This window comes from Tiliqua scincoides, chromosome 2 (assembly GCF_035046505.1).
Source record: "Tiliqua scincoides isolate rTilSci1 chromosome 2, rTilSci1.hap2, whole genome shotgun sequence".
In the NCBI taxonomy this organism is placed as follows: domain Eukaryota; kingdom Metazoa; phylum Chordata; class Lepidosauria; order Squamata; family Scincidae; genus Tiliqua; species Tiliqua scincoides.
Genome location: NC_089822.1, coordinates 159,415,730 through 159,425,290, shown reverse-complemented (window position 1 = coordinate 159,425,290; position 9,561 = coordinate 159,415,730). Strand labels below are relative to the sequence as shown.

The window sequence follows — 9,561 nt, the reverse complement described above, 5'->3', positions numbered from 1 at the left end:
GCCAGGGAATATGAAGCTGCCTCACACTGCACCAGACAATTGGTCTATCTGGCTCATCACTGTCTACAGTTTCTGGCAGCAGCTCTCCAGTGTCTCAAACATGGCACTTTCTCATCACCTGCTATCAGGAGATGCCAGGGATTGAAACTGGGACCTCCTGCATTCAAAACATGCTATACAACTGAGCTATGGCCCTTTCCCAAAAAGCCATTATGACTTCAGGCCATTACATTTTACGCTCAGGTTGCTCCACCAAGAGGAAACTGCTATGGTCTCGAAAGACTATGGTATAAGCCTACAGCACCCGGTATTCCCAGGCAGTCTCCCATCCAAGTACTAACCAGGCCTGACCCTGCTTAGCTGCTGAGATCAGACGAGATCAGGCACATGCAGGGTAACAGTTGCTGCTATATATTCACTCATTTTTAGTGGAGCATTCACATGACATTGTTGTCAAATCATTGCAGTTCAGGGCTTTCTGTGTTGTCCTCTCATATTTTTTTCAGACCTGATTTGTGGCATGTTTTGAAACCATAAAATGAAATGGTGACACCAGCTCTCTAGTTTGGCTCAACAAAATGCCATGAGAACTTTTTAAAGGGAACAGTTTTTTAAAATGGGAAGCTTCTTGCTATGAAGTTCACCCTGTTTAATTGCTTCATAGGACAACACTGCTGGGGAAAATAATGGTGAATTGCCCCTTAATTGCTCCTTATTGGTCAGTTTCTATTTTTTTTTTAATGGATTCTGCATGTTTTGTAAACTTTGCAATTCAAAAAATGAAAAATGAAAATAAGCTAAAATGCACGCACAACCCACAGGGCAAAAAACTGAATGAATAGAGCCAATTAAAGGGCAATATTAGCAACAATCTATTAGCTTCATTGACTTGGGAGGAATAAAATGGGCTTAATCTGCAAAATTGATGTTTTCAATTATCTAAATATAATATGCTAGTGAGTAGACATGATAGAAGGATCTTGTCCATGGGAACAGGCATTGCTGGAGAATACAGCACTATATTAAGTACCATGTGGAACCTCTATTTTAATTCTGCTTTCAGTTAATTGTGGGAAAGTTATGCTTCAGTGAAAGTAAAGGGTTCAAAACTGGAAGCAACTTCCAGCTATGCACTATGATAGGCAATCATTGTCACAAACAAAATGCAGTGCATACAAAATGCATGCAGTGCATACATGTTTCCATCTTCATGCTGGGAGTGATTACCACAAAATGATGGAACCAAATTCTAGGGCAGCCATTTTCAACCACTGTGCCATGGCACACTGGTGTGCTACGAATGGTCTGCAGGTGTGCTGTGTAGTTTGGGTAGGGTCATTTCTAATAGGGCATTGGGGGATGTGAGCCCCCCACCCCAAAGTATGGTGTACCTTGTCCATTGTCAAAAAAACTGATGGTGTGCATTGACAATTTTAGTCCCTTGTCAGTGTGCCATGAGATGAAAAGGGTTGAAAATCACTGTTCTAGGGGGAAATGCAACATGTGAGAGTCACCATCAGTGAGTGATGAGGTACCAACCTTATGAACCAGAGGAGAACTCTTGGGAACAAAACAAAACCCAAGCTTTCTTTGACTGCTCAGAAAGAAAGCATGGAAAGAGTGAACCAGTAACATACTAAGCTGATGGGAGCTCACTCATCACTACATGAATGGGGATAGTAAACCCAGAAAAGGCATATCTATGAGAGGGTCTACTCATGTGATCCATATGTACACATGTATGGCAGCTAAGGGGAAAGTATTGCCTATCACCCACGCCAGCCCCCAGTCATTCCAACATGTGGCAAACCAGTCATGTGCATATACTCTTGTGGGCAGAAATTAGTTTTGGGTGTACAGCAAAATCTTACTTTTTGAATGTTTGAAAGTTGAGGAATTCAGAGTTAAAAAATCTCCTATCCTTGCTTAGTATACATTTTTTTTTCAAATGTTGGATTAACTGTGAAGCAGAAGGAATGACTAAACAAAGAGGTTTCTTGCCATTCAGAACCAAGGGATGTTTAAAAAAAACTCTGCTTGGAGGCTTTAATCCCCCTCTCCCCCCCCCCACAAGCAATTGCTTGGTTTCTTGCTGTTATTTCTTCAGATCCTCTTTGTTTTGACACACACACGCAGACATGGTGAGGGGAGAGGCAACCTGACAATAAAAAATGCTTTTCATACTCATGAGACACAGCACAGACTTTTGTTTGGATTGAACTCCTTTTCAAATAATAATGGACAAAGACATTTATGCTTGATGAATGAAATGAGTTTGGCAGGAATATCTTGAAAGGAATACCCAGAGAAGCTCCTATCTACTGAGCACAGAGCATATTCCAGTGGTTTCTGTTCAGCAATGAAGGGCTTTCATTTTATAGACTTCACATATGTGGTGCTCATCAAAATTTACTGAATGATGCGACTGAGCAAACTGGGTAAATAGCCCTAAAAGGGCACAACTGCATGTTCTGATTTTCAGAATTACTGGGTCAATGGCATCAAGGCATATGATGCTCCATAATCATTTATTGGAATAGTTGTGTGCAAATGAAACATCTCACTTCTGCAATTGAGACTAATAGTGGGTCATGCAATTATGACTGTTCCAAGATACTGTAACCTGCATAATGTACACTAACAACACAATCCAATCTTGCTCTGGCAGGCCAGGAGGCCTGCGCTGTATCCAGTGCAAGATTAGGGCCTGAAGTGGCTCAGCCAGAGGCAAGGGGAAGCTCTTCCCCTTACCCCCGGATAAGCCAACACAGCCCCAATGGGTATCCTTGGACTTGTGCCACCTCCGGAGGTGGTGCGCTGAGCACTACTCAGGGAACAGGGTTGGGATCTTGCATAACAGCTGGGTCCCAGCCTTGCCTCCTGCTCCCCGCCCACTTGCCCCTGGGATGTTCTCCACCTACCCGCCCACCCCGCAACACCTCCCTCCCGCCTCCTTCCTGCCTCCTCCCCACCCACCCCAGACCCCTGTGTCATCCAAGCTCAGCTGACGCAACCCTCCATTTCTAAGTTGGCAAGGAGGCTGGATGGAGCCTCGGTGGGCCGGCGCATGTCCCTGTGCTGACTCAGCCGACTCTCGAGGAGGCACTTTATGGTATGCTGGCACAAGGGATATGGCCAGCCCAACATGCAGTTAGGATTGTGCCCTAAGAGTGCAATCCTAGGCAAGTTCACTCAAGTAAGTCTCTCTGTGTTCAGTGGGGTTTATGCTAGGTAAGAGTGCATAGGATTATAGCTTTCAACAATGAATGTTATTCATTGTCTTATGCAAACATATTACATGAAGCTGCTGTAGACTGAGGGCCAATTCTCAACAGTGAGTGCTGGCTTATTGCTGGCTCACCACCATAAGGCACATCTGCAGCCTCAGCACTGGTCCAGCACAGGTGCTAGCTCAGTGCTGGCTGGTGCTGGTTCAGCACCAGTGGACCGCTGCTGTTCTGCCACTCAGACTCAGGATCTGAAGCTCCACTGGTCCCGCCTCCCCCATCCAGCTCCCCCCTGCACACCTCCTCCCTGCCCCTGCCTCCCCCCACCTCCCCCAGCCCTGAAACGCTTCCTCCCCACATCCCCCCACCCTCCCATCTGTCTGCCGTCCAGCAGTTCACTTTGCATTTTCTGTTGCCAAACTACGTGCAGTGCAGAGCTCGGCAACCTGGGAGTTTAGAGATGATATGATGACATCATTGTTGAACATCTGAAAGCATCCTCATTGAACATGTGTTCAGTGAGGAGTGGGCTGTAAGTCCTGTTACCTAGTTTTCAGCAGGGATCAATAATAATAATAATAATAATAATAATAATAATAATAATAATAATAATAATAATAATAATAATAATAAACTTTATTTCTATCCCGCCCTTCTCCCTAAAGGGACCCAGGGCGGCTGGATCAAGAGCCAAACTAGACCTTCCATGCTTTTGCTTGTAATATTTTTGTAATTAAAAGGAGTTGTGTTTAAGAAAAGCAGTGATGGGAGTCTGCAAGTTTGAGCTGGAGAAAGGAAGGTTGGTTAACCCTTCCCATGGGGTCATTCCTAGAATCATAGAGTTGGAAGGAGCTAAGAGGTTATCTAGTCCAACCCCCTGCCTGTAGCAGGAAATCCTCATTTTTCTGTGCAGAGCCAGGAGTGGTTCCCCTCTCATTCTCAACTGCTTTCTCATTTGTGGGATTGTGCTGGTACATTTTAAGGTTAGAGATAAGAGGAAGTTCTGTCAAATGTGTAAGCAAGCACTTCTCACTGCAGAAGCAGGTACAGTTACAGCAGCAGAAATACTCTGCCTTCCAAGTCCTTCAGTAACTAATAAACAAAACAGCACAATATTTTATTATCTCAGCTAGAAATTATGGTTCTCTTTGGCCAGTGTTGGGGAGTAATAGCCAGAAACCAGCTGCCCATGCAGAGCCATAAGAGGAGACTGGTTCTTCCCATTGCTTTCACAGAAAGCTCTCCAACATTTGTCAATCACACTCAAGTGCTTGTTTCTTTGCCCGTATCACAAGTTTGATTCCCCACACGTTGACTTGCTCATATATACCTCATGGACTGCAACTTCTGGCTATAAAGTTAATCTCATATATCCCTCGTGTTACATTTCATGACTGATTTTTTTTTTTCCAGTTTGTTGTGATTTATTTATAGTAATAGTAAAGGTCAGCTCTGGTACTATCACAATGCAGGGTGAAATCTCCACTTTGAGTAATAGGTTACAGCACAATTTAAGCCCTATAATCACATTCACTCTGTGTGTAAGTCCAGTACATGGAAGGGGAACAGGATGACCATCGCCGGCCCTGTTCCCAACATTTGTACGCTGGGGTGAAGGTGAAAGTGGTGTTTCTATACATGTACAGCTGCACACGTGTAGAAAGTCCAATTCTCACCTCTGCTGCAATGCATGGAGGCCAGAGGATGGGACTAGCTGATGCACAGAGATCAGGGCCGAGTCAGCTGGCGCATTCCCATTCCCCCTCTAGGCATTGAATCCACACATGGAGTCCAACAGAAGTATAGGGCTTAGAAAGCATTGAATATGACACTGTCTAAGGGAAGGGGGAGCATTTTGGTGGGGCACCAGCAGGCACCAGTTCCTACCCCCTCTTTCCCAAGCCACCCTACCCCTTTTCTCTCCTAGGACATATACCAGCAAAATTGCCAGGAAAAATTGGCAATTGGGCAGCCTACCTGCAAGTAAGTAAAAAAAAAGATTACTAATCACCCCCCACTTTTGGATGCAATGTATCCTCCATCAGCACAGCTGCATTGGCGACACTAGCAGGGGGATATGATTGGGCAATCAGCGAGCATCATAACTGAACAGGGGTTTGAACTTTAACTTCCAAATCCACTGCCAGTGACATGTGCCATTTTGGAAAAAAAATTAAAATCAATGTAAATGCATGCGGGTACGTGACGTAATCTTAAACATCTTTTCCTTCCCTGCAGTGGGAGCATGGAGCACAAAAATGATTCACAGAGTTTGGTCATTAATGGCTTATTCCTAAAGATGAGTATTGAGAGCTATTGCCAGGTGAAGGATAAGTGAATGGCGGAAGTGGGTAGATATCTGGAACTGATGAGCTGCTCATTTTAAAAGCATTGTCCCATTGTTTTCCCACATGGAAGCAGAGCTGGGAGAACAGAAGTATTGGGATGGACTCCCTTCATGGGAACTGAAGGGAACATTTCTTGGCAAACTGAGCTGCCAGCACCAGCTCATTTTTCTGACATATATTGCCTCTGAAAGGCTTTTTTTGGGCAGAGCTGAAATGGAGCAGCCCAGAGGAACATTGGGTGAGTGGAGTTGGGTGTGCTGGGTGCTGGGACTGGTGTGCTGGAAATGGCTGGGCAATGTGGTGGGGACATCTTGGAGGAACCAGCTGGCACCATCCCCAAGCCTCTGTTCCATTATGCCTTCTGTCATTCTCCAGTCACTGTACCTGTATTGTCCTAGATCCACTGATTCAGCTTATCACAAAATTGGCCCCAGACCAGATTAAGGTCCTTTGTGGAATGTTGCTCTGAGCTCCGTTTTCCAGGTTTTCTGGCAGTGAGCCTCACTCCCTGCATTGCTGCTGCTCAACCCTGAAAAAGAAGCGCTTGCTCTCATTCTGTCGTGGGTGATTTAGTTCTAATAAAGGTTGCCTGGAAGGTATTTCTTTATTTATTATACTTATATCTCACCCTGCTTTTAGAAAGCTCAGATGCAGAACATCTCTGTAAAGGGATCTTTTGGTGCTCCCATCAAACTACAGCTGCCATGGTTCTTTGGGAGGAAGCCATGACAATTAAATAGGTATAGAGAGTCATTTGAATGTTGTAGTGTAGATACCCTGCAATGGCACAAATGCTATGCAAAAACTGTACCTGGGTGAAATAAGGACAGGGACATGTGATCAGCTGATGGGGCTGTGATGACCCAATCTTATGTAAGTGGTGCACTGGTGGAACACGTGTTCTGCCGGCATGCCAGGCCTTTCTGATGTTGCAAATGCACTTTGTAACAGCGCATATTTTAGCAGTGCTGATGGGAAGGCCAGAGCCTTCCTGCTGGCGCTGGCACATGGAGAGGTGCCTGCTGGAGCAGCAAAGACTGGCACAGGGGTGAGGGAAGAGTTGGGAAGTGCAGGGAAGGGTGGAATGGGGCAGGTGAGGGCAGCTATGGGGGTAGGTAAGTGGATCACATCCAGGATGGTTGGTGGGATCAACAGTGCTATCCTCCTTCCTGGGTCTGATCCACAGATCAACGCGGACATGCAGCTGGACCTTACCTGGGGACAAACGGAGATTTCCAGTAGCTGAAATTCTGCCATAGGATGCCGTGTAGCCGGCACCATCATCGCTGCATCACTGCACAGGAATTTCAGTAGGATTCGGCTGTAAGAAAAGACACCTTTTTCACTGCTAAATAAAACTAAGCATATATTTCAGTAAGCCTATGAATACTACGCAGGGAATAATATGCTCCAAATGTGATATTTTGATTACGCTCTGTGCAAATCTTTGTTTGTAGCTGTTTTGTACTGCTCCTTTGTCCTATACACAAAGCATTAAGGGCAAAAGCCTTTTATTAACCATCGTCTAGTTCAGCTAAAGGCAATCTTTGAGATAATACCTCTTCCAATATATGTCTCACTTACCTTAGTTGGCTGCACTGGAAAAAGAAAAAAACACCTCACCCAGATACAAATGCAATGAATCCTTTCCCTTGCCTTCAGGGTATAATTGCTTCCTTCTGCCCCAACCCTCCACCTAACAATGCACTGAATGGCTCTCCAAATCAACTGGGGCCTCCTTTTCATTTCTGCAGGTGGAAAAGAGTGTCTACACACAGGCATGGGAGTGGAGTGGTTTTGAATGTGAATTGCAACAGTCGCACAACATGAAGCTGGTTTTCTGAGCGGAAGCAAATACAAAATCTCCCTCCCCCCCTTTCCCCCTTATTATTGAAAAAAGCATTAAAGGCAACCGTGGAAAGCCTATGTTAGACATAAAATAATAGTAAAACAAAGAAAATGGTAGTTTTTGTATTCTCTGCACAGGGCTTGCACCAAGCACTCCAAACCGAAGAGGGAAGATTAGAGTAATCAAATCCATTTTTGTAAGGAAGCATTTAACTGGACAGGTTTTGCTTTAAACCTAAATACCCTACTGGGGATTCATTGCCCAAACCCATCCGTTTCCCATTTGTTTTTAATGGGAGGGAAGATGAGTTCTGAATAATTAAAAGTGAATTCCTTTCTCTCTGGCTTCATGCCAGCAAGGGAAGCTGAATGCCAGAGCCTTGCTGCACAGTCTCCTTGCCTCAGGAGTGGGATTTTGAGTGAACACGGAAATGAGGATGATGAGAATGATGCCGTGCCAAACAGGCAAAGGTCAGCCAAGGGGACAGCAAACCTCCTAGGCAGCTGTATGTGACTATGGAGAGCGGGAATAATGTCCAGGGTGCATACAGTTTAGGGCTGGCAACAAATTCAATGATTTTGTATCAATTAATTGTCTGGCTTTTAATACATTGAAATAGATGCATAAATAACAAAACCCGAGGGTAAGAAACTGGTTCTTTTAAGGGTAAGAGAAATTATATGAAATGGGTTAGCGATGGGGTCACGGCCTTAAAAAAGTTCAACCAAGGACTCTGGCTTGAAAGATGCCTAAATGCTCTTCCCAGCCTCTCTGCTACGTGGGGCACTCAACACTTGCTGGCTCATACTTTAAACCATCCAGGTTCCTCTCTTCCCCTTGTTCCTTTGGGGGTTCAGCCCCCAAATTCCTCCTTACTGGGCCCAGCTTTCCCTGGGGAGTGCTGCTACTGTGCTAGCCCTTACCATATCCTCTGGATCAAGGAGGCTCCCCTGTCTCCTATGGTCCTTTTCCTTGCTTTCCTGTCTTTCTTGTCTGTCTCCCCTTTTTGCTCCTTTTCTCCTTCCTCTCTCCTGTGTCTCCTCATGGTCACCTTCTTCTCCAGACCCTTTATAGGGCTAAGGCCAGCCTCATCCTACCCCCTCGGCTCCTGTCGGCTTTCCCTCAGGGATGAGTTTAAAAGCTGCTCTGCTACCTTTTTAATGTTATGCACCAGCAGTCTGGTTCCATTCTGGTTCAAGTGGAGCCCGTCCCTCTTGTACAGGCCCTGTTTGTCCCAAAATGTTCCCCAGTGCCTAACGAAACTAAACCCCTCCTCCCTACACCACCATCTCATCCACGCATTGAGACCCCTGATCTCTGCCTGCCTAGCTGGCCCTGCACATGGAACAGATAGCACTTCCGAGAACACAACCTTTGAGGTCCTCTCTTTCAGCTTCCTACCTAATAGCCTAAATTTGGCCTCCATGACCTCCTGGCTACACTTGCCCACGTTGTTGGTGCTGACGTGCACCACCACCGCTACCACTTCCCCAGCACTATCTATCAGAATTTTTCCCCTTTCCCTGGGTTAAGCCCCAGCAGCCACAATGGATCAACAGAGATCTGCACCAGTGATATTGCTGGTTCAAGTTCACATTGATGTGTGCAGGTGGATTGGGCCTGGGAAGGGGGTTGGGATTCGGCATGCGCCTGCTGCCGCTGAACCTACCCCCTCCCAGGCCTGATCCACCCATCCCATCCTATCTCTTCCCCATTCTACCCTCCCCCCATTCAACCCCCTCTCTGCCTCTTGCACTCCGCTTACCTTCTCCAGCAGACCTCTGTTGGTGCCTATGGAAAGGGCCAGGCTCCCTGCACTGCTGCTTTTTATGGTGCTTTTATGGAAACCAGTGCTGGCAGAGCACACATTCCACCAGTGCAGCCTCTCAATAGAATTGGGCTGTTATTGGGAGTAAGTTGCATTGAACTCAGTGGGGCTTGCTTCTGAACAGACACGCACGGGCTTGCACTGCTGATCATCTAGCCTACCACAGAAAATGCTTGCCAGCCAATGTGCCAGTCATATGACCCACTCAGTTTAAAACTTCAATATCCAATCAGTGTATGACAATATGCTTTATTTAACAGTTACATTATGGAACTCCATTATAGGGCACCATCCTAACGAGGTCTACTC

General features: G+C 45.8%; 1 pseudogene; it reads right to left on the bottom strand.

Moving 5' to 3' along the window:
- Nucleotides 1–292: 292 nt before the first annotated feature.
- LOC136643509 (5S ribosomal RNA) lies at nt 293–412 on the bottom strand (annotated as a pseudogene).
- Between the last annotated feature and the right edge of the window lie 9,149 nt (nt 413–9,561).